The sequence below is a fragment of the Aythya ferina genome (genome assembly GCF_964211825.1).
Source record: "Aythya ferina genome assembly, chromosome: 12".
Taxonomy (NCBI): domain Eukaryota; kingdom Metazoa; phylum Chordata; class Aves; order Anseriformes; family Anatidae; genus Aythya; species Aythya ferina.
In genome coordinates this window covers 13,133,389-13,158,269 of record NC_140308.1, presented here as the reverse complement: position 1 = coordinate 13,158,269, position 24,881 = coordinate 13,133,389, and the positions used below count along the sequence as shown (strand labels likewise).

Below are 24,881 nucleotides of genomic sequence, written 5' to 3'. Positions count from 1 at the left end.
GTGTTTTCGTGGTGCTGGAACAATTGCATAGCACGTTTTAGACTCCGATTATAGGAAGTGGTGCAAAGGCATGATACTGATACAGGAATTCATACAACATCACAATTTGCCACCTCCATGTGTCACATTAGAACAAATGAGCTAAAGAGGTGGCTTTATTTATTGGAGGCCCAAATGGAGCTTTTGCAAAGTACCACTCCGTTGTTTTACAAAATACTGATACTCCCATTAGTTCTGAAACCATTACAGAGAAAGTATAAACTTAATTGGAGAAGGCTTGGATATTTCCAGTACCTTAGCTATAGCTCTGATCTAACAGATTTGCAAGGCAGTGCAGGAATTTAATAGTGGAACTGATTATAAACAGACGTGAACCTGATTCATCCTTGTTGCTTTTATGAAAAATAAGTGAAAAATGAGTAAGTTAATTTAGATTTCTAAAGTATTAACGGCATTTTGGATAGCAACAACATAATGGCCAGAGTTTGGGGGGGCTTTATTCTTGAGGTAATCCAATTCTTGCACGCAGGGGCCCTGGTATGGCCACCTGGTGCTGCTGGGGAAAGTGGAAGCAGAGTCTTTGTGCTCAGAAGCCTCACTTGTAGCCACAAACAGATCTGGATACTGGGTCTTGTCAGGGGTGGCAGAAGCTTTCCTTCCTGGGGTTGCAGTGCGTTAATGGATTTCAGCTATAGTGCCAGAGGTTTGGGTTTGGAAAATGAAAATTTGCCTAGAAGTCATCTGTATTTCAGTTCTGAAAAGAAGATTTAAAGAAATTTTAATGTAAAGAAAAGAGTTCACCACTCAGCAGACTTCTGAATAGGGACAGAGTGGCACGGAGCTGACCAATACAAAGAGAGGTGCTTTGCTTACCTTTCCCCTGAACTGTGCTTTTTTTTTTTTTTCTGCTAATATCTTTGCTTTTTAAGCATTGGCTTAAGCACCTTTCTCGACTAATTGCTCACAGCACTGCGAGCTGAACCAAGCACATCACTACTTACCAAGAACAGTTTGTAGGGTGAGCAGGACGGATCACCTCACCCAGCTCCTGTGTCGCGAGTAGAAAACCATGGGCACTTTTTCCAATGAGCCAGTGCGTCAGATCTAGTTAAAAAAACAAACCACCCAAACAATAAAAGCTGCTGCAGCTCCTTGCCCTCCTTTCAAGCCCCCCTAATTTGCTCCAGCCTCTTGCAAGTGTTACTGCTGTGCTGAATTGTGCTGGGGTTTGTCGCAAAGCCATGGGGGTAATTCAGCCATCTGGGAAAGGCCACAGGTGTATTGTTGTGCCTGCCCTGTAGTAATTAGGCAGTTTGACTCCTCATCCAAAATCTTAATCCTAGGCATTATCAGGCTTTGGTTTAAGGCAGTCACTAACTAATAAGTGTGTTGCTGCTGTGTGGGTATCCAAGCACCGGTGTGCTTTGGCTTCCCCATACAGAACAGCGGCCTGGACGTTTGGCAGCTTGCAGATGAAATGTTCAGGTGGTGCGTTTGTGTGTTTCCTAACTTTTTGAAGTCAAAATGAATTTGTGTTCCTGTCAAGATACTTTCCCGAAGGACGGCTGCAGCCTTCTGAGGTGGGGCTGGGGCCACATGCATACATTCACTTCCCTCAGCTGGGTTTTGGGCACAACTTCTGTTCTCACTGCCTCCCTTCTGTTGTCTTCCCTGCCCTTAATTTCTCCGCTTCCCTCCATTCTCATTTCATTCTTAATCCATTTGGGTTTATTCCCTTTGCCTTCTACTTTGGGTATGCTCATTACCTCCTGCCCACTCTTTACTCAGTTCTGTTCTTTGACAAGATTTTGGTTGCGAGAGCGTTACCCACCCACCTGAGCCAAACCACTGAAGGCCTGTTTGAACACAAAGCAGTCGTGAAATGTCTGATGTGCTGGTTTTCTGTACGTGGGGAAATGACCAAAGGAAATTCAGGGAGAGGAGCTGGAAACGGTCTTCTTCATTCCATCGTTTGTGTCTTAGCAAGCATGCAAGACATGATCCATCCTAGCAAGGCAAGATCCATCCTAGCTTTAACCAGGATGAATCTTTGTACGTAGTGCTTTGAGCCACAGCAAAGTTTTTTAGCAGTCAGTTTTTTAAAAACTTAATTGGAACTAGGTGCTTAATTGCCACTTGGTAAAAATGGCTGGAGGAGCTCGGAGAGGCTTGGTTTTAAAATAACCTTATGGAGAATAAATTAACGTGTCACCAGCTTTTTTGACAGCAGTGCAAGTCTCTGGGGTGTCCTTTTAAAGCACCGATGCCTGGATTCTGCCAGATCTGCAGTGGGGTGGAGGTGGGGAAGGGGAGAGAAATTCTTCCAACTTGTGGTATTTTGGGGAGCGAGGGGAAGGCTTGCCAGTGGTGTGTGAATGCCATTTAAAGGCTTCTGAATGAGAAAAACTGAAATGTGGTAAACACGTCAGCGTTTAATTTTGGTTTCAGGAGCTGGATTAAAGCTTTATGAATGGTTCGGTTGGCTGTCCTAGGCTGGAATCGGAGATGTGGGAATAGTTGCAAGTAAATTTGTCGTGGGTGATTTATTAGGTTGGATTTGGGACATGTCTACTCTGCTGCCTTCGTGTGCAGCACGGGGCAATTCAGAGGAGGAACACTGACAAAGAAGCTCATGGGGATGTCTGCTTGTCTCCTAATAAATTAGGCTTCGCCCTCTTCTCTGGTGGTTAGATACTGGTTGGTAGAACCCTGAAGCACGGGGTGTAATAACTCTTCCCACAATTTTATCGTTAAACACAGCCCTAGATATTATCAATATCCATATACACACTGAGTCAGTTTTTTAATCCCATTATATTTTGGCCCTGCCGTCTTCCTGTGGTAGTAAGTTCCCCAATTCAATTACAGATTGTGTTAAAATTTATTTCCTCTTACTGGTTTTGAGCTTGGCATCATTTAAATTTCAGCAGACGTCCTTTGCTTGTTGCTCGGAGTCGTATGAGCTGGATTTCTGGATCTGCCCTTTCTGGATGAGTTAGATATTTATTGGAGCACATCTCCTCTTACTTGGTTCCTTTTTAATATTACCCATCCTCAGTGTGTTCAGTCACATCATGGGGATAATTTTGCTAATTCCTCAGGTCTGTTCTGCAGTCTCCTTTGAGACTGGCTGTCCGGTTGGCGCAGCGCTCTTGATAAAGCCCCAGCATTGTTTGGCTTCCCTGATAACAGAGTTCAGCGCAGCCAAACTGGGTGTGAAAGGCAGAAGTGGCAAGCTGTGAAGGATTTGATCTGAGCTCAGATAAGTGGGAGCGCACAGGTGGGGATATCGTGCAGCATCATGACAAATCCTTATCTCTGTGGTTGCAAGCCAGCAGGATTCTTCGGGCCAGATTCTAAGATATGAGAGAAGAGATTTGAGGAGAAGTGGGAGAGGGAACGGAGGAAAAAACATTTCAAGCAGATGAGTGGGAACCTACACGTTATCTCCAGATCCTCGCGGCGGTAATTGATTTTGCCTGCTATGGTTACCATATAGTAACTCCGATGAAACATTCATTATTTCTTTCCTCTCCTGCCCCAAGGCTTGTAACACAAAATGGCATGTTTAAATCCGTTTACCCTGTCTGCTGAGTAGATAGAAAAACGTAAAGGCTTTAACGAGTCTGAAATGAGCACTAATGCAGTAGGCAAAAGGCCCACCATTGTCTTGACTAAAAGGGAGCATCCCCAGCCTGAGGTCCCTGTGTGAGCTATGGGTGGAAGCTGAGTGCAAAGAGCACCTCACTGGAATTACACCTTTGGGCTCTGTATTTCGGATGTTTCTGGGCTCTGTACAGCGGAGCTAGCCCTGCTATATTTCTTCTCCTAGTCCCTGTCTAGCTTGATTTAATTTTTCCAAGGTTAAAGATGGCTTATCCTGAAAATCTGCAGGTCATTTCTAATGGTAAGAAGCTGGATTGCTCAACAGATACTGCGAATCGATATCACTTCTCTTATTTTTGTTTTGCTATTTGACTGAGGTTAATGCTTGGCTTCGTATTTGCTGCTGGGACGAAGTGCGCGGTAGTGCTCTGCGTAATTAGTTAATGTGCTGCGCTGAGTGTTTTGCTGTTTGTCTGGGGGGTTGTATCCTTAAAAATGCCTTGTTCTCTGTTTTCTAATGTGCTCGTGATTTTTTTCTTCTGAGGAAAGACTTTGCATCTTCACGATAGCCTTTGCTTTATTATAAGCTTATGGTTTTGTGAGTTATGGAAGCAAGCACTCAAAATGAATGCTGCCTCTGGCTCCCTGTTGCTGGAACTGAGCTAGGAAGGGGTTACCACCAATTAGCTTCCTTAAAACCTTTGGCTAAGAGTTGTTCTGTAGCTGGTGTAGTGGTGGCTGGTGTGCAGTTAGATTTTCCAGCAGCAGAACCATCATCTCCTTTCCTTCCCTCTGGGTGTTCCCTGGCTTTGTCCAAGCCCCTCACGTTATCTTTCAGGTGCTTTGGAGGAGTCTTTCCAGCATGTAAGGTGCTTTGTGCTGACATTTGAAAGCTCTGAGAAGGCCACTAGCATCTTCCAGGCTGTCTCAGGCCCTTTCTTTACAGTAGGTCCATCAAGCCAGTGGGGTAGCACTTGGTCTGAAAAGACTCCGGGGTTTTTTCCAGGGATAAATTCCTCCACGTGGGGGCTCAGGGTCTGGGGAGGAAACGTGAGAGCCTGTCCCCACGAGTGGCAGAAATGACATGCTTTTTGCAGGGTAGCACCAGGAAGAAGAAGTCTCGCTTTTTCGGTCAGCAGATCTCCTTCCAGCAGCACAACCAGCATCGGGGGACTGATCCTGCAGTCTGCCTTCAAGGGCAGGATTTAGCTGTTTGTCTCAATAGCTCCATCTTCTCTTGTTTGTGTCGTTTCCCACAACCCTTCTTCCTCAAACTCTTCCGCATGTGTTGCCTCTTGAAGTGCCTGTAACATTTTCCTTCTCAGATGAAATACCAATTGCCAGCCAACGTGTTACGTGGTAGCAGTGCATCCTGGCAACAAACGCTGCTTGGAACCACATATTCTGAGGGGAAGGTGGGAAGCAAAACTCAAAGACTCGTTTCATTGCAGAAACAGCTCAGGGGAAGGTGTTGCACATTGGGAGTGCCCAACTGGAGCCAGAGGAGGTTCGTCTTGCTGCCCTGCTGCTGCTGCTTCTAAACCCATTAATTTTATAAGACCTCTGAAGTGTCTCCTGCCTTGTAGCACCCTTGACTGTCGTCATCCATGGGAAGCAGAAGACTTTGCAAAAGGTTATCGCCATCTCAGGCCAAGGGAGATGGGGCAGACTTCTTATCTAAAGCCTCTTTTACGTGAGTACACAGTGCAGAGGGTGTTCTTTGCCTGGCCCGTGGCTCCATCTCAGTTTGCAGGAGCAGATGGTTCAGTGGGTTCTTGAAACAGAATTTCTCTGACGCTTTATTTGAACCTTACCTCAGAAACTTTGAAATTAGTCAGATGCTGAATCAGGAGAAGAATAGTCACAATTCAGAATGGGAGTGGGCTTTACTGGCACTCTTTTATATGCTGATTAACTGACTTGAAGCAAGCGGAACATGCAGAGCACTATATCTGGCAGAAGAGTTGTGATCTGGTTGTACATGCCACCGAGGAGTGTAGACAGCCATCAGGCTGTGCTTTTAGTGAGGCTCTTTCCCTAGTGTCAGAGGCAATCGCTTGCTTGATTTCATCTTTTTTTCTGACTGAAGTTCCAAAGTGATAAATTGAAAACCATCTCGGCCGGTATCCCGGACCGATCTGCCTTATATAAAATGCATGCAGTAGACAGTGAAATTGAATCCCTCTTGCATGTGACTAAAGAAAGGGCCTTTTTGTTTCTTTCACCATTTATTTTTCAGCAAGTGTTGCAGTTTGTTTTGTTAGCTGAAGATGTAGTTAATGCACTTCCTCCAGAAGCTGAGGAGTTCTGTTACATGTATGAATTCATGGAGCCTTTTGCTGGCCAAGCAAGGTAGGACCTCAGAGTTTAAAATCCCCTCCCAAGCTTATTTATCTATTCTACTTTTTTTTCCCCCAGTTTTAAAGCACCCCTTTGCCACACTTCTAACACCAGATACTTGGCCTTGCTGTGATGTATCAAATACTTATCTTAAAAACTGAGCTTACAGTTTCTAGAACAAGTCAGGTGTGATAGCATATCAGCATCAGCAGTGGCAAAATCTTCCTCTGAGACTTCCATGTGGTCACACCCAGTAACGTTGCTTCGTGCAAGGCTGATGGCATTAAAAAGTTACAGGTTGCATTTGTGAAAGCAGTGCTAATTCAAGAATTAGTAAATAATTATAAGTATTAATTTAGCTTTTGTTGATGGAGGCAGCTTTGCAGTCTAAACTTTGCTTCCTGAGACTGGGGGTCTTGCAGCTGATCCCTTTGGGCTATTCCTGTTTTCTAGGGCCACCACCAGTATAAATGATTAAAGTGCAGCACTACCCTTCAAAATGTTTGTACAGAAGCAGTGCTTTTTGATACACAGAGGTACATTCTGACAGAGTAATCGCATCTTGGAGGATCATCAGATCTTCCTTTCACATTAGTAACCAAGATTTGGTTACTTCTGATAGCCCAGCAAAATCAAAACTGTTAAGGAAGAGCTGGCTTCCACTCCATGCTTTCTTAATTCACTTTAACTGTTAATCTCTTGAAAGATTTACGTAGGTGCTACTAGCAGCATCAGCTGAATAACCTATTGTTAGCAGGAGGAGAAACAATACTGCAGATGTCAGATGCCACGGCACATCTCTGTGGTCAGTAGCTGTGTGAGGTTTATTATGAAAACCTGATGGTGCTAATAACAGAAGTCTTACTGGAACGTTTTAGAGTTTTTGACTATCAGTTAAATCTTAACCTGTTTTAGAGGATAAATTTTAGAGGATAATTTTACTGACAGGCCTAGGATATAGAAACATGGCGGGATGAAGGCTGAAGTAGGAGTAAGCTCTGTGAATCAGCACTGAACGTGCCTGGGGAGGTCTCAGGACTGGAACATCCATCAGAGCAGACAGCTGGACAGGTGGGGTATTGCCTGTGCACACCTACACAGCTTCATCCTCTTCCCACAGCAGGTCCTCTCCTATTGAATGTTATAGCTTGAGGGCAGGGGGTGGGCAGGGAAGCACAGGTTATGACTACTGATAGAAAATGCTGCCTTAAAAATCTCAAACCATAACTTATATCGATGACTGTCACAGCTTTTCCTATACCAAGCTGAAATAATTAAGAGATTCAATTTCATATGAAAAAACAAAATGCATTTGTCGCTGGGCTTTGACTTCTTGATTTATATTCACACCCAAGCCAATACTGTGTCCTTCCTTCTCTGGAAGTGTCAAACAAGAAATGTTGTCTGAAGTTATTTTATAGCACACATTGTGAGAACAGCTAAAGTAGAAGCCAAACGTTTAGTTTCTGAAGCCAGAGGTTATAAATTCGATATAAAAACGGAGAGTGATCCTGGAGGTCTTTTTCTCTTGCGAGAATTTAGAGCAAGGCCGTCACAAAGAGCCAAGGATGTGGGTTTTCAGTGCTTTAGATTTATCCATTTGTACTTTGCTGACACAAAGCAGCACAAAAACACACAGACTGCTGTCAGATGGGCTCTGGGCGAGCAGGAAACAGGAGCCTCTTTGGGTTGTTTTCAGATCTTCCCCAGGACAGAAGAAGGAAAGGAAGGAGAGTTCCCAACTTTGAAAGCAAGCAGTTGAAATGTGTTCCAAGAGTATTTTGGAGCAGGGATGCCAGTTTAAATATTTATGCGGTGTTTTATTGCACTGATTCAAATATTGAATAGCGCCTGACCCTTGAGTTCCTGGATCCCTGCCTGCCTGGCACCCCACGGTGGGTATATTTACTTAGAAAACAGCCTTCTGCAGCAGCTGGTTTTCAGCTCAGGAAATGGGGAGAGCTGGATCCAATTTTTTCCTGATTTTCATGCTTGACTTTGAGCTTGCCTTCCTATGCAGCAGTTTCTTCACCTGTGAAATAAAGGTTGCATTTACTGCTGGCTCTCGCAAGGTCTGTAGTGAGGGCTTTATGCGGATGTTTTCCTTATTGCTGTTTCCTCAGACCTCCTTGCTGTTCGCAGTCCTGCTCGGTGCTCAGCAGCATTTATCTGGCCTCCACCTTCCCTCCCTCAGGTACTAGCCCAGGGGAAGCAGAGGCTGTTCCTCTTTGTCGGTGCTTTCCGGCTGCCTCTGTACCAGGCTGGCTGTCAGCAGAGCTCCTGTCCCACCTGAAATGAGGAACCGAAGCTGTGCTACAGGCTGAAACCACCCTCTTACTGCAAAGCCATCTGCAGTGGCTATCAGCCAGTCTGAGCTGGTGATCTTCAGCTTCTCTGGGCTGAAGCTGTGGCCACACAAACCCTTCGATTACACTGCCAGATGATTAGAGTCACAGGCTGGGGCTGGAGGAGTCAATACAGCTACTGCCTGCTGCCCGATATAATCATTTTACACAGCAGCATTTTGTATGGCGACCCTTGCTTGGGATGGATTATTTGGGATGTGCTTGATCCTAGAGAGTGCTTGAGACAGAGCAGCAAAACCTCATGATCTGAGATCCATCCCAGCCCATTGCTGGACACGTACCCAGCTACAGAGCTGGGTTTGTGCACCCAAGGACAGCTCTGTGGTCCTCGAACACATGCACAGCCCTGTTCTTCAGCTGCTGGGCTTGCTGCCTTGGGTCCTTTTGCAGAGCTGAACCTCGAGGTGTGGGTGCCCAGACACAAAACCATCAGCGAGAAGCCTTTCCATATTCCTAGCCCTGCCGTGTGCTTGTTTAGAGCTGAAGCCCCAGGGACGGGAGATAGTTTTAGCAAATAAACGTAAAGGATCTGTGGCAGGATTTCTGAAACAATCGTTCTCTGTTTCCCTCTGTGTATTTGCAGACTCGGGGAAGAAAATGGAGAATTCAGCCGGCTGTTTACCCAAGCTATTACGCTGGCTTAACCGTTCCATGATGAAGTTCCATTTCAGCACTGAGCTCTCCAGGCTGCGGAGATAAAAATGAACAATTGGAATTGGTTTTGTCCTCCTGTTTTCACATCCAGGTTTCACAGCACTGGATCGGTGGCTGCCACCGTTTCTTCCTGAAAAACAGGCCGACCCTGGGCGCAGGCAGCTGCTCCAGCTGCCCATAAACCCGAGGTTTTTTCCACTGCTCAGAAATGTAGCAGTGGCTCAGCGTTACGACCGTGTCTCAGAATGGGAAGGCAGAGTTAACTAAATTTCAAGCATTTGTTCCATGGCAGAGCAATCCTGCCTGGTGCTCCTGCTTTCCAGAGGGCGTCCAGCCCCGTCCTCTGCAGAGCTTGCCTTGGGCTGATCCAGCTGATGGCTTACGCTGGGGGGACGTGCAAGGCTGACGTTGTGCAGGCAATTAAAATCTATGAATTAGATTAAAACCCAAATGTTAGCTTGCTCTGATGCAATTCTTTTTTCTTGTTTTCTTTTGGTTGAGATGCTCTTTGGAGATAAAGCTGGAATCAGGCTGCTGATCTGCACTTGCTTGGGGCTTGGCTTTGAGGTTTCTGTATTTTGCTGCTCTTACCTCTTGACCTGCTTGGTTAATTTTGTGTCTGAAGTTCTGCCCTTCTTATTCCTGACTTTCCTGTTTATAATACGCACATCTGTACCGTTTGGTAGCTGTGAAATAACCATGCTTCATTTCTTGCTTCCAGACTTTATTTTTTTATTTTTTATTATTATTTAGAGCTGAGCTTGACAAAGAGGGACGAGGCCAGGAGCGGTTACAAAGGGGGCATTGTATTTTTACTGTAATACCGGGGTATTGATTGTTGACTTATTGGTAGGCTTAATGCACAGCCATTTCCTTCGTGTCTGAACGTCCATTAAAACGCTGGCCTGGTGCCAGAGTGTTGAAATCCTGCATTTTATGATATAATCTGGCTCTCCAAAAGTACTAATGTGGTTTGGATTTAAAAAAAAAAAAAAAAAAAAAAAAAGGCAAGTCTCAAGTTTCCTTGTTTGCTTGTTTTGTTGGTTTTTTTTTGGCTCGTTAACCTTTACGTGCTAAAAGGAACATCTGAAGACGGGGACAGAGGGAAGGAGGCAGCAGTCCTGACGTTTTGAGGTTTGTGCCTTTGAAATTTCTCATTTTCTCTTTGAGACACCCAGTGCTTGCGGAGCCCCCGACAGAGACGTTTGGGGATGCAGAGTAGTGGTACTGACTCCGTAGTTTATTGAATTAAAACAAGTCATGTTTTTTTTTTGAGAGGAAGGTTTTGTTGGTGTTAAGCATCAGTAGCACTTCCCATAAAAATATTCTTGGCAGCTTATAACTCTTCTGAGATGTGAGACAGGGCTCTGTCTCCCTGCAGCACTATCAGCTCCCAGGGGTGTTTACCCCCAGGTAGGCAATGGTACCTGTCCCACCTGCTCCTTGGGCTCAAGGCTCAGTGCCACGTTACAGATGGGACAGTCCTAGCTTGTAGAAGAGGCTGCAGAGAGTTGAATATGGGTGTGGGAGGCCTGATGCCAGTGCTGCTGTGCAGGGACAGCCTTTGCACAAAGCAGCTTTCCTGACTGCAGTCACCGTTTGGTATCGGTAAGGCAGGAAGGGCTGGCAGACTTCTAACGAAGGCTTTTACCAAACCATTTGCCATCGCAGTCAGCCAGCAGTGCCCCGAGCCCTCCATTCCCAGTTGCTCTCTGGAACAGTGCTTTTTCAGGTTGCATACCAAGTTTTCTTTCTTCTCCTCTCCCTGGCTTTTCTGTCTCCCATTTACAGAAGCTGTCAAAAAGCAGAAAGGATGAAGCTTGCTTCACTTTCTGCGTGTCTTCGCTTTTGGGTGGGGATGGGAACGTGCTTTTGGTGGAAAAGGCTGTTGTTCAGCGACCTGGCACTGTAAGGCAGTAACGCTGCCTTTCACAGCCTGCCACGAAGAATAATTACACCAAGCCTTAATAACTATAATACACCTCAGAATAAGCACTGGAAGTGAAGGGAGGCTGACACAGCTTTCTGCTCTCCCAGATGTGCAGGATGGGATTCACAGAAGGTGTGGAGCCAGGAGTTTGCCCTCTGGCTGCTGTCCTGGGTGGCATTGCATCTTCCGTGCCCAGACCTGCAGCCAGGACTCGCTGCGGCCCCTTTCTTGTCATTCCAGCTTTCCATTAAATAACAAGCTGCCATGAAGCGGGGTTATTACCTGTTAGATTCTGCCTTTTTCAAGGAAATGTGTATGATACTTTTGCCCAGAGAGAGAAAGCTTTCCTCCCACTGGGAGCCAGGAGCGGTTTCTCCATCTCCAAAGCACGTGCCAGTGTGGCTGGTGCCATGACCCAGGTGAAACTTGTGCTGGTATCTCTGTTATATTTTTCCTGCCCTTGAAGATTTTGGGTTCTGTGTCCCCCTCGGTCCCCATCTGACCTTCCCCAACCCCCTGTTCCAGTAGCCCGTCAGCCTGGTGGTTCTGTGCAAGGCAGCCTCCTCATTTCCTAAGGCAACAAGGATGCTGGAAAAACCCTTTTGGAAAAAACAAACAAACAAACAAACCTGTAGGACTTCCTTTCCCTGCGCAGTTCTTACCCATTGAATTACCATGGTTGGTCTGCGGATTTCACGGGGACATTTCAGTGTGTTGTGTTTGGGGGACAGATCATGAAGCAGCGTGGAAATTATTTACTTTTTTTCCTACTAAATGAGAAAAAGAACCTAATGAGTTACGCTGGGTTTCCAGCTCACCTTTGTGTGGCGTAGAGCCCTGTTCCTGAGCACTTGTATTCCCTTCCCAGTGGCTCTTGTGTGGCATGGCCCCTCTTTACCTGCCTTAATCAGACTTGAGCCTTAAAAGATAGAAAAGAGGATGTTACCGTACAGCAATTTAATTTACACCGTGGCAACAACTATTTATAGATGTTAAATAATTGCCATGCCAATTTAAGTTGCCCTGTTCCACTTTTTTAGATACTGGCAATTGCAGGAGATGATAAACTCTTTCTCTACAGGAGGGTGAATTAATAGGTGTCCCAGGAGGCCTGGAAGGGGCAGGATTTGATTGCATTCCTCGAATGCTTAACACCTAAGGCTCTCAAATTAGATAGCAAAGAGAATCTGTTGCAAGAACATGTGGATGCGCAAGGAGAGCCCTTGCTGGTAATGGAGGACCCCAGGGGAAACGCGTTTGGGGGAGTATTAAGCTGAAGCTGGAAGATCTCCTTTGGAGCAAATATTAATAAAAGTTTCTTCAGAAATGAAATCAAGTTTTCTTTTTACTTGCAGCTTTACTCAGGAGGGGCAGGTGCTGAGCTCTGCTCTCTGGGGACAGTGCCAGGACTCGAGGGGACAGCATGGAGCTGGGACAGGGGAGCGTCAGGCTGGGGGTTAGGGAAAGGTTCTGCACCCAGAGGTGCTCGGGCACTGGGACAGGCTGCCCAGGGATGTGGGCATGGCACCGAGCTGCTGGAGTTCAAAAAACATTGCTGAGAAGACAACAGTCTCAGATGTATGGTGTGGTTTTGGGGTGGTCCTGTATGGAGCCAGGGATTGGACTCAGTGGTGCTTGGGGGTCCCTACGACCTTGGGCTATTCTGTGATTTTATAATAAATACACACATTTATTTTATAAGAAATGCACAGGAGTTAGTGTCACTTGCAAGAACACAGTTTGGTAACGCTCCATGGACAATACCCTCCATCATAATTGCCTAGCAGCAGATCTTCCTATTTAACAATAAGCAGCGGTGTGTTTTTATCATCACCATGCTATTGAAGCTGCTGCTCTGCAAGGAAATGTTTGCTAAACGAGCAGTGGTTCGACCCAAACTCCAAGTAGGTGAGTTGTGCCTAATAATAGTAGGAAGGAAATTGTTTTGTGGGTTGTCTCTGTATTGTACAGCGTGGTGCAATGGTGGACCTACCAGTTCCCTGGGAAGATGGATGGGAAATGCTCAAGCTTTGCTTGGTGAGCAGAGTTAGAGCAACTATGCTGCTGGATGTGACTCCTGCGTGCTCAACGTTGTGTATTTGCTGTTTTTTGTTAGCAAAATAGGTCCTGGAACCCTGTCTGAAAGGTTTCTTGCAACAAGGGTTCTGAGCCTGTGGTGGTGCAAGGTCTCTAATGAAAATCAGAGCTGATATCTGCTGGGTCTCTGTTTCTTGGATGAGTAAGTTGTACAAGGCTAACGAATTAGCTAAGTAATTGTGCATGAAAATGCATCGACAGCATCCACTCAAAACCTGCCATGTGATCTTTGTGCTTGCTTACAGACGATGATAGGTGGAAGGTGGGGATCCAGCTGCAGTAGGTTGCCTACACGTGTTCAGCACCAAGCAGGAGAACCCTGTAAGGGAGGCAGCCACGACCAACAGAAATATTTGATCTGTTTTGAGCATAGGGCAGAGCAGCTCTCACACTTGTGCTGTTCCTGCAGTGGGAAGCACTTGCTCTCTGGGTGCCTGCTGATTTTTGGCTGGTCTTGGGGGGCTAGGGCAGGGAGTTCTGTCACTTTCTGCCATAAACTTGCAATATGAGCACTGGAACAGCTGGAGCTGAAGGGAGATCAGGGACGTTTTTGTTAAAACCACTAATCAGTCCTTACTTGCTTTAGTCTTGACTGGTGCTCATCTAGTTCCAGTTTGAACTGGTGACCTCTGTTTGAAAGTCACTTTGTCCTTTTAATGGTTTCCTGAGTCAGCATCCATCCCTTCCTGAGGGTCCTTGATCTGCTTGAAAAGGCTGTTCTGGTTTGGTGAGACCAATCCCCATGTCGTGTGGCTGTGCACATTGCTCTCAGTGAAAGCTGTGCGTGTTCCCCTCCCTCATCTTGATGAGTCCTTGCTCCTTTTCTAACCGGATGGGTTGTAACTCCATTTTCAGGGGGTTTCTCTTACCTCCAGTTCTGGAGGGTTTGGACAGACGAGAAGCTGATGGTAAGGTCTAACAACAAGGGTCTCCTACCCAAGATGTTGTTTCCAAATCTCTGCACAAAGTCCTTGAGCTCAGCCTGTCCCCAGATGTTTGCTGCTGCCTCACCACAACCAGCCCACCTGGGGACGCGTGGTGGTGTCGATCCTTCATCTCGACTGAGCCCTGAGGTTTGGGCTCTCCCAGTTCTCTTCCATCTCTGTTCCTGTTCTCCAGCCAGCCCAATTCTTGCCACTGTCTTTGCAAGGAGTTACTGAGTGATAACTCAAAAGCAAGATCATATAGTGATTTTCCAGTGTAAAAAGGGGGAAAAAAGTCCAAATGGAAGATCATTGGGAACGGTGAAGGGTGTGTGAGTACAAAAGGAGTAGTATTAATAACTGCAGTCTTCTGGGTGTGGAAGTCCAGATCAGACCTCCTTAGTTTCGATGTGCTGTGCTTTAAGGGCAAGCTACGCTGTTCATCCCTTCATCTTCCCTTTTAGTTGAGCTCCAGAGATGGACACTTGTAGTTCCTCTGCGAGAAGCTGTATCCCCAATATCCTCTAATCCGAGGTGACAAGGTGAGGTGAGCCGAGCGAAGAAACAAACGTTTCCTCCAGGTGATAAAACCCTCTGACCAACTTCATCTGGTCAGCGAAGGACAGGTTTTCATTTCTCTTCCAACTCTGCAAACCCATCCTGTGTAGAAACATTACTTGGGAGGAGACTTGGTGCTAATGTATTGATAAATACAGCTTGTTAATCATTCTGGTGGTGATGACAATCTTGAACCATTAATCAAGCAGGCATGGCCAGCGTGTTGCTGCAGGACTGGAAGGCACGTGGATATTAACATGATGAGCCCAGCATAAAGGCCTGGACGGAGTAGACCTGACTCCTAACGAAGCCCACCGAGATGCCAATACCAATTTCAGTGGTGCTTCCACTAGGAAAAACCCGTGGCTGGTTTGACAAAGCTGATTGTAACCACCCTGCTCGTGGGTGTTTCACTTCTCTCGCAGGCCAGCAGTTCTCGTGCTGCTTTCTTCAGAGCTGGCAGCTGGAATTAAAGGAAAAGCACAAATTTAGCTTCCCTGCTAAGGAAAACGGAGAATGCTGTCTTTGCCCTGCCTCCCCAGTGTTCATATGGAGCTGCGTGGTGTCCTGTCCCAAGCAAGCAGCCGTGCACATCTTGGGTGTAAGGCAACCTGCTCAATCCTGTCGCTGCTCTGATTTTATGCCTCTCTCAGCCCCTTTTACTTTGATATTGGGAGCTGTTGAGGTTCCCTTGGCAGAGCTGAGCAGGTTGCTCTCTCCGTGTGTCGCGATGCTGCTGCTGGGCTCGGTTCTGCGTGTGTCGCCCTTTTTCCAGTGATGCACATCCACGGGTGGTCGCTGCCGTGCAGGGGGAGGCAGAGCTCTCTTAGACCACTCACAATTAATAAGAGCCCTGGGGAAACAAAGGTAAAAGCACGGACTTCTTTCTGTTCCCGTGTGGATGTCTGCGTGGTGCCTGTTGGGCTTGGTGTGATGGAGAGCTCAGCGACGTTGCGCGAGGAGCAGGAGCACGGATAATTGCATTCTGGCTAATCATCGCAGGAGGATCCTGCTTGCTGCGAGCTGGTGCTCTGCGGTTTCTGCTGGAGTTAATGATTCATTGCCGGGCTGTGTCAGAGGTGCTCCTAAATCAGGGCTCCATGGGTTGAGGACGTCGCGGGGGCGTTGGTATGAGTTGGAAGAGGGGAAAGATGGGCTTGGTGTTTGGGTCATTAACTTGTTTGGGCCTCCAGGTGGTGTTAGGGTCACCTCTCCGTGCTCACCTGTGTGACAACACGAGGGGTGTGGGAATTCAGCTTCTTGCGGAGCCGTGCTCGATTCAGCAGCTAGAAAGACCTGCAGGAACAAAGGTGTGAGTAGCAGTGACCTGGAGTAATAGGTTGTGGGGCCGAGAGGGTTTTGCCTGCTGTGACACCACGGCGATGGTTTTCTAAAATCTGTTTTACGGTGGGTTCAGCTGCTTTGCAGCACGCTGTGCCCGACCTCCCTGCGAGAGGAGGGACCTGCCTGTGGTCACGGCACTGCTGGCAGTCGTCTGTGAGAGGCATTGACATTCAGAGCTTGTATATATATATAAAAATATATATATATTTATATATATAAAAGGGTTAGCATTCCGAATTAAAAATTAACACGTTCCCTGCATAATTACAGAGCATGCACTAATGCTGTACAAAAGAGGGCTTTCCAGGCTCCAAAAGCCAGAGCCATCGCTCCTTCCCCCCCCCAGTCCCTGTAAATTACCCCTGGCATGTTTAAAACCCTCCTCAAATTCTGCTGCAAAATAGCTGTTTGGCTTCCAGTTGTGCTTTTTTTTTTTTTAAGGTGATTATTCTTTTTAACGCTAAAGAAGGAAAGTGGTTTGAATATTCATGGCACATTATAATTTTGAAAATAATCTCCTAGTAGATATTTAACAATGGCTTTGGGTAAATGGACACTTGTTGCGCTTTGTTTAAACGATTACATCTCAATTATCGCTTGATGGTGAGAGCATGGGTAATACCCCTGGTCCTTTGTTCAAAAGGCTCTAATTAAAACCGGTTCCTGCTCTCGCCTCTCGGATAAATATGGACGGGAGGTAGCTCAGTGACACTCTGTCAAATTGCCGAATTGAGTGCAAGTTCCCCATTCATCCCGACAAATGATACCGCTAATTGGGGTGCGGGGCGGGGATGGCAGAACAGCGCTGCCAGTGTCGCTGCTAATCCCCTCTGCCCGGGCTTCCCCCTCCTCTGCTTGGCTTGGGACTGTCGCTTTCCTGATTTTACCAGATTTGTGTTTCTTTTCCCCATTCCTAGGTCAAAAAGCGGCGTTTCTGCATCGGTGCTGTCAGGGCTGCTTCCCCACTCGGTGTGTTTCCTTCCTGCCTCCTGGCCAGGGCACGGTGAGCCCCAAAAAGCTGCAGTAAAACTGGAGCCTGCTTCAAGCTCTGTAAGAAGCCTGTGGCTCAAGCTCTGGCCAGGTTTCTGGGTTTTCCCCTGCTAGAAGAGGCCACCAAGTATTGCTGGAGGCCGATCACTTCTCAGTCCTCCTTTTTGCTTCAGCTTTGGGTAACTCACGTTCTCCTAGCCCACAAAAATCAGCCCTTTGCCACGGAGCCCAAATTTCCTGCCAGATAGGCCAGCAGCATTATGATAGGCTCATCCCAGCTGCCTTTCTGCACTGTTTGCGTGGCAATATCACTGTATTGATACAAAAGGAAGCGTAAACTTTATTTTCTCCCTGTCTTCTCTACCCCTAACCAGCCCAAACCCAACTCCTGAGCCGCTGGCTCCTCTCTCCGCATCCCTCCGGAGGAAGAGGATGAGTGCGCAGAGCTGGGAGCGCAGCGCACGCGGTGTGACAGCCTCCTTCCGAGGAGACCTAGCTTGTCATTAGTGCTGGATAATCGCTGCCAGCCTTGCAGAGAGGAAGGAGATAATGCTCTAAGGCACTCTCCAGACCCACTATGACAGTGCAGTATTTGCTGCTGCCACAGCGCTGGATTAAGCAGGGAGGAAAAGATTTTCGGGAAGGAGCTACCTGTCCCTGATTTAACTTGCTGCTGCCAGCAATGTCTGCTGTTTTTTTGCTGGCTAATGCTGCTTGCTGGTAGGAGGCATTGCAGCTGTAGGACTTCTTTTTTTTTTTTTTTTTAAAAAAAAAAAAAAAAGGAAAAAAAAAGCTCATACAGGAATAGATCCAGGGGTGATTTTTGTATTTGTCTCCTCTCCCCTGCCCAATGTTAGGCTCCAAAAGAAAGGGAAAAGAGACTACAGAGACTGTATCCTAGGATGCTTTAGGGTTTTTTCTTGGCTTTAGGGTAGGGATGATAGCATCTTTGATTTCATGGTTATTGTGAAGGAATCTCCTTCACCCCAGAGATGCAATGGAGAGGGAAGGATGTCCTGGTAGGCAGTGTACGGTTGGGCACCCGGAGGGGCAGCGAGGGAGTGATGTGGACACAGGAGGATATTCATGTGCTGTCAGGAACTGAAAAGTCTGCCTGACTCTCTTGCCTTTCAAATTGAAATCAACCGGTTTTAAGAACAGCAACAAATTGAAATCAACTGGTTTTAAGAACAGCAACAAAAAAAATCTAAACCCAACCTATCTTCTGTGACCAAACAGCTGATGTTATCTTTACCTGCTGCTACATGAAATCACCCAGTTAGGGGTGTGGGTTATCCAAACGACTCCACTGCAAGCATCACAAAAACCATTAAAACAATTCACAGGGCTTCTGCATGATCTGTGAATCATATTTCTTTGGGATATGGTGCTTTCTTCTCAGAAGTAAAACTCTGATGGCTTTCCTTAGCTGTGGCCCAGTAACCCCGAGTAGGTTTTTTTTCCCTGTTTCCTCCCAAAGTCACATCTGAGTGCAGGATTGATTGATGCGTGAGCCAGCTGAATGCTGCTAAATTGATTTCCTGCAACAGAGACAGCGGTTCCGACATCTTAGCGTGGCTACCCCTCAGTGCTGGTTATGCTAACAGCCATTTGGAGGGAATAGTTTCTGGTCCTACCCGTCAAGGCTGTTGCTTTAAGGAAACCCCTAGGTAAGGGAAGCCGAGCCACGCTGGGGAAGCTTCCCCTGCAGCTCTGGGAGCTGAAAATGAAATCTGTAAAAGGCGAGTATAAGCTGTGCTGATCTGTACTGCGTGCTTCTGCAGCTGGGAGTAGCTTCTGCAGTACAATACGTGGCTGGAAAACAACAGAGAACCTCTGTTTGTGAAATAGCATCTTCAGAGCTGCTGCTGGCGGCTCCAGATCCACTGTGCTCCCCGACTCCCTGTCCCAAAGAGCTGGCTGTCTCTCCAAGTAATACCCTTCACCTGTTTAAAGTGTGCCTGGAAAGCAGAAGCTCTGTGTGTGTCTCCTGTGCTCATGGCACCGTACAGCTGGCAGGTTGCGTGAGCTGGAGGTAAGGAGGTGGAAAAGCGACCCAAAACCAGGGGAGAGTGTTGAGGTGCGGAGGTGAGCACGACTGCAGGGACACCGTGAGGCAGGGATGCTCAGAAATGCCTGGGTTAGATTAATCCAGGCATTAATCCTCCCCCTCAATGGACTTTACTTGTGCTTTGGGGTGTAGCTGGTAGTGATCAGGGGTTTTCCTTTCAGAGCATCGATGTTTTTGGTCCTGTTTTTTCCACTCAGAGACTCCCGATGCAGGGATTCAGGAGTTCTGTGCGGCGTTTCTTGGGTTACCAGCACGGAGAGTTTGCTCCTTGCAGTGGTTTGAGAAATCGCTCCTGGGATCAAGTTTGCTGGTTTCCAAGCCAAAACGCCCTGTTCTCGAGCAGCCTCTGTGCCAGTGCAGCTCTGACTTGTGCCAGGTGCCCAGCGATGCCGCTGGAAGCGGATAAGCCTGAGTCACTGAGCACCTTCTGAAAACCTGACACCGGCAAGTGGAACTGCTCCCAAACCAGAAAGTGCACCATTAATTCAGAGCCTGTTTTTCCCCTCTGTAAAATGCTCTGCACCATTTTCCCTGGTACTTTGTGTCCAGCCAATACCCCTGCAGTGTGGTTTTAATTAAGGCAAAAATGGAAATAGTGGCTTGCTTGGGTTTCGGGGTGATTCTGCAGACAGGTCAATGGTAGCGGATGAGAGCATCTTGTGCCTCAGGAGATCCCAACGTGGACATCCCAAATTGGGATTTTTGTGGCCGAGTGCTTCCAAACAGAGGACGTGCCTTCAGCAGGAGGCAGACTCCTAGAGCTGGGAGATGCAGTGTGAGTGCAGCAGGGCTGTCACTCGGGGTTTTAGGAGAAAATTCAGAGTTAGGGAGTGCCACCAGCAGCTGGAGGCTGGAGGGAGCTGTGCTGGCACGGCGGGTTAACCCCACAGAAGCGACACTGTTTGGTAAAACCCTTCTTCAGGCTCGTGCGTTTTGCCTACTAGCAAATGCATTCCTTATTTCTTCAGTGCTTCTAATTTTTTTTTTTTTCCTTGAGCTGGGGGTGGTCCGTTTCTCGATGTTTCTCTGGCTTTCTGCACTGTAATGATGGCACCATCACCTGACTGCTGGAATATACTGGCCTGACTTTAATCATCGGGTGACTGGCTCTTAGCATGGCTTCATCTCTGCTGTTTTACATCCCCTCTCGTAATTGCACGGTCGCTCGCAGCATTGTTTTTCTATTGGCGACAAGGGAAGGCACACGTTGGGGTTTTGTGTAACCTTGCACTTCTCGTTTGGTGCTTAAAGTGTGCGGGAAGAAGTGGTACGTGGCGAATAAAACCCTCTTTATTGCTAAGCAGCGTGTTTTTACCCCTCGTGCCCCATCATTTGCAATGAGGACGCTTTTATATACCTACATTTATATATATTTAATGGGTAAGGATCGCACGGAGGAAGACGCAGCCAGGCTGAGCGTGTATTAATAACAGGGCTGCGCCTGTCGTGCTGACAGTTTCATGGAGGTACCCGTGCATACAATTAAGCGACCTCTTCAGAGCTACGGAGACGACCACCGTTTAATGTAAATACTATCTACAGCTTTTAACTGCTGAATAACCGGGGCCAGCAAAACAATGGGGAATCAGAGCCCCCCGTGACAACGTCGACACCGATTAATATGCGGCGAGATGATGAGCCGGTACAAGTAGTTTCAGCAGCTCTGCGGGGCTAAAATGGCAGAGGCATTGCTGATGCTGTATCACATCAAACTGGCGTTTATTCCAGCCTCATGGTATGTGCAAATTCATGCAGCTCGGCGAAGGGAATAGCTTCACAACTGGTGCTACAGTCTGTGGCCGCGGTGCTGCATCACAATGCAGCAAATGCATTTTCCACATTAACCAGACATGACAGCTGAGCCGATTATTAACCATGCAATATGTCGGAAGTCATCAAAAATTCACATCAGAGTAATTGCAGCGGCTCGGGGAAAGGGAAAAAAAAAAATCGTGCTCTCTCCTCTCGCCTGCACGCCGCCTCACCCCCTCCCGGTCCCTACATGGTACAGTCCGTTAACAATAAAATATCCTCTGTAACCTATAAACTGGTACTCCCATCAGTTTCTGGTTTCAGGCTGATGCTTTCCCTAGAATTTGAATAAAGCACACCGCTGGAAAGAAAAAAAAAAAAAGACATAGCTGCTTTGCGGGCAGTGGTGTTCAGCCGGGGAGAGCAGCTGCCTTCTTATTGTCTTGCAGGACTCTTCGCTGTCTCGGCCATTTCAGGACTTGCAGGTTTTTCTGTTTTTGTTTTTGTTTTCCTTTTTTTTCTTATTTTTTTAAAGATGGGAAAACTCGAGCATTAATGCAGAGAGGTACAGCCGTGTGAGCCCGAGTACCAGGCAGTTGAAGCGTGGCGCTTAGAGCCAGCGTTAGCAGGTTGGTAACTCCGCAGTACTGAGATCTACAGGTAGGAACGGCTCTTCCCAAACGTCTGAAGCGAAGGGGAAAAGCTTGCTTCGGCAGGAGCTCTCCTCCAGGTGTCTTTTACCGTGCTTTTTCTTTGTGCTGTTGCGAGGGGCAGGTGAGCGGTGAAACGAGCAGGTGGGGACTTTGGGGGAAAATTGTCCTTTGGTGGCAAAAAGGGCACCCCGAGCTCGGTGCCGATACCTTGCGGTGCTCTCCTGCTCGGGAGCAGCTGCTGGGTGGGGCAGCCCAGCCTCTGCTCGGGTCTCGCCTTGCAGAAATCCTCTTCAACGCTTCCGATTTTGCTGTCAATGCGAGGAGAAATGCACTAGCCTAACTTTCTGAATGTCTTTATCCCTGTTTTTTTTCTTCCCTAGGCTGTGAAACGTCTACGGAAGGGTTTTTAACAAAAGATAAGGACGCTGCCTTATGGTGTGATTTGCTTAGTTTTCATTGTGGTGCAGAGATGTCGGTCTACTCCTTCCTCTGGTCCTGCAGATGCACTTGTGATTTATTTAAAGACATGCTGAACTTTCTTTAATTTTATTTGGAAGTAAGGATTTTGGATGTGTGATGCAAATGGAAATAGGAGCAGTCTGTCGGGAAATATTTCCACTTACCAGAGTAACCGAGGTGCCTAGATTTGCATTTTTTTCTCAGTTTCTTGAATAAGAGGGTGAAGTAGATTTGCCTAGTCAACTCCAGTCTGCAGCCTGGACCCCACCTCTCTTTCAAGTGACGAGGATGTGATCAGAAAGGGGTTAAGCCAGTGGAACGGTAGGAAAGAGCAGCGATCGGGGGCTGAACGTGTATATAGGTGTGGTGGCCACGACCGGCAGGGTGGGTGGCAGCTGAATTCGTGCTCTCAGCCCCACGCACTCGGGCTCTGTGCGACCTGCAGGCTCTGCTCGGGGGCAGAAGCGTGGGGTGGGTCGCTTCTTTCTCTTGCTCTTTCAGAGGTTTTTTAATTTGTACAGGGAGGAGAAGTGGGTTCATGAGATGTGCTAGGTTGGGATGGCACAGAGCATCCCTGCCCGGGTGGGAAGGTGCCACCGTGCCACCTCCTGCGCCCTCCTTTTGTTCGCTGAGCTGTCGGCAAGGGGAAGCGGCGGCAGTGCTTGGCCAAAAAGTTGCCTTTTTAACCCAGCTTACCTGTGCTGGAGGTCTTCCTGCAGAAGCTGCTTAGCACAAAATCGCTTCCTCAGGTGCAGCACAATGAGATGTGTGGCTCACGGGGGTAAAAAGACGGAGGAAGCGTCTCCACCGACCTGCCTGGGAGCTGCCTCGCTGAGCCCTGTGCTTGGTGGTGGTGCAAATTATTTTCCTTTGTCTGAAGTGGGTGGGAGACGGAGTTCATCCCGGCTCCGTAAATGAACGTATGGAAAATGACTGAGCCACGGTAATTAATAATTAGCTGTAGGTCCCTTACAGCGGGCTTCTCCCTGCTATCTGCTGGCAGCATCTGGAGTTGGCATTTCATTTACATTGGAGTCCGAAAGCTTGCGTGCCTCGTTAATGCACGGCGCAGACGAAGGCACGCGCTGCTGGAGGGTTCCTTAGCCAGGGTGGAGTACAGCCGGGGGGGGGAGATGGAAACCTTTTGTCTCCCCTGCATCCTCAGCACACCGCTCCCGTGCCCCGCGTCGGAAAAGTTAAAACCTCGGGCTGGCAGCACAATAGGGAAAAAAGGCAGAAAAGGAAAAAAAAAAATAATAATAATGTTTATTGTAACGTGCCATTTGGTGCAGCAGAGACTTCCAGTAAATGCTTTCCTCCCTGGGCTCAAGAACGGCTGAGCGTTATAAATACAAATGGCGTGATTGGAGCAGGTATATTCCGGACTTGTGCTTTTTTTTATTTTAATGATCGGTGATTAATAATTCATGTGCAATTTAAATAATTAACTTGGTGAAATGTAGCAGTAATGTAGTGAGAAAACACCGTTTTTAAGGACCACATGCATGCTTAGGGATTTAAAGATACCACACACGAGCTGCTCCGGCTTCTTGCTTTCACTGTCAGTGGAATCTTTCTGTTTATTCGAAGGACGTGCTGCTATGCTGGAAGTGCCTACCGGCTGAACAAAATAGCTGTGATTTAGTTAAAAATACTGAGGCAGAAGGGGCTAACAGATTCGGGCTTGTTTTTCTTGCTCAGGTGGCTGATTTGGGGAAATCATGTGTTATTTACGAGGAGTGAACTTTACATTTCCTCACTTCCTCGTGATTCCGGTGTACTTAAACCCCCCAAAAAGGCGTTTTTTCTTAACAGTGCAGTACATGCCTCTCCCTTTTTCACTGCTAGCCGGCCCCCGTCAGCAAAATAAAGTAGATTTAACTTTTTGAAAGGCTTGCTTTGCCCGTGTGGGTTTCTCAGGGAGACGTCAGATAGCCGCACGATGGGGAAATCCCGTGGTGGAAGCGCCGTGCCGGGCAGAGCCACCTGTGCCGGGGCACATCCCCGGTGTCCCTGGTCCCCTTGGCTCTGGGACTTGTGGTGCCGGGGGGGCAGCTGCCCACATCGCTTGGTGCTTGGCGTGCAGGCGGATGGAGACTGAAAGCTTGGGGCTTGGCTTTCCTCCACCGCCGCGGCGAGCCAAGCAGCGCCCGCGAGGAGCGCTGGGGAGGCGGCGCGCAGGCTTTGCCCTGCCGCGGGATGGGAGCACGGCAGGAGAAATCCTACAGCCCCGCTCGGTCTGGGAGCAGGGAGAGGATCGGGCTCAGAGCGCTGCCAGGCTCACCACTCACATCCAGAGAAGGTAAAAAGAACAGTTTTTTCATTGCCTTTTTTTTTTTTTTTTACATACAGTTTTACATTAACTTGAAAGCATTTATTTATTTTTAAATATCTGAGATTGTGAAAGAAGAGATGTGCAAATAATGATGTGCTTCATTTCCAAAAAGAGCCTGACAACTCCCCTGTTTCTCAGAAGGGAGAGCTGGCATGCTCCAAACCAGACCAGCAAAAGGATAAGGTGCTCAGTGGGGATGGGGGAGGCTGAAGGATTGCGTTTAGATTTGGAGAAGTGGGTTAGAGGAGGCTGGGTGTTAATAATTAGCAGATTTGCTTAATAATTTCTCCTTCTTGCTGGTTGCTCCATAAGAAATGTGCCACTCGGGGCTGGGAAATGCTTCATCAGCTGGTAGGGAAGGCAGCTCGGTTTTCAGACACGAACATATCCCGAGAAATGAATTTTCTGCTGCCGGGCTGAGCGGGTTATTGTATCTGCCTCCGTGCTGATGCTAACATTGTGCAATTAGTCCGGTGACAGCCACCGCAAGCTCGTCGCTGTGCCTCCTTTATGCCTTTTTCTTTTCAAACTACTCCCTTATTAGCTGCTGTTTGCTATGGTACTCGCAGGGAAAGCCTATCCTCCTGCAGCAGGGCTGGACACTCCTCTTCCCTCGGCTTTCTGAATTTTCCGTGCGGTGCCGGTGGATTCCCAGGGGCCGGTTTCTCGGTGTGCTCCATCTCGGGAGACTCCCCAGCAGCTCTCGGTACAGTAAATCGAGGTGTGGTCTGCCAGGGCAGCCTTGTCTCTCCTCCCCGAGATGCAAGGAGGTGACACGGGCAGAAATTGAACATCCAGGATTT

The 24,881-nt window shown here is 47.6% G+C and overlaps 1 protein-coding gene across 6 annotated transcripts in view; it reads left to right on the top strand.

Annotated features, from left to right (window-relative positions):
- Positions 1-24,881, top strand: part of NUP93 (nucleoporin 93) — a 78,684-nt gene that overhangs the window by 13,878 nt on the left and 39,925 nt on the right. Inside the window, exon 1 of one of the 6 annotated variants that reach the window (XM_084533521.1) lies at positions 21,187-21,260. The exons of 4 other annotated variants lie outside the window; for them this stretch is intronic. The gene's annotated coding sequence lies outside the window, so the exon portion shown is untranslated. Of the gene's footprint in view, positions 1-21,186; positions 21,261-23,975; positions 24,046-24,881 lie in introns of those variants that run through there. One more of the 6 variants, XM_084533522.1, reaches the window with a different exon arrangement.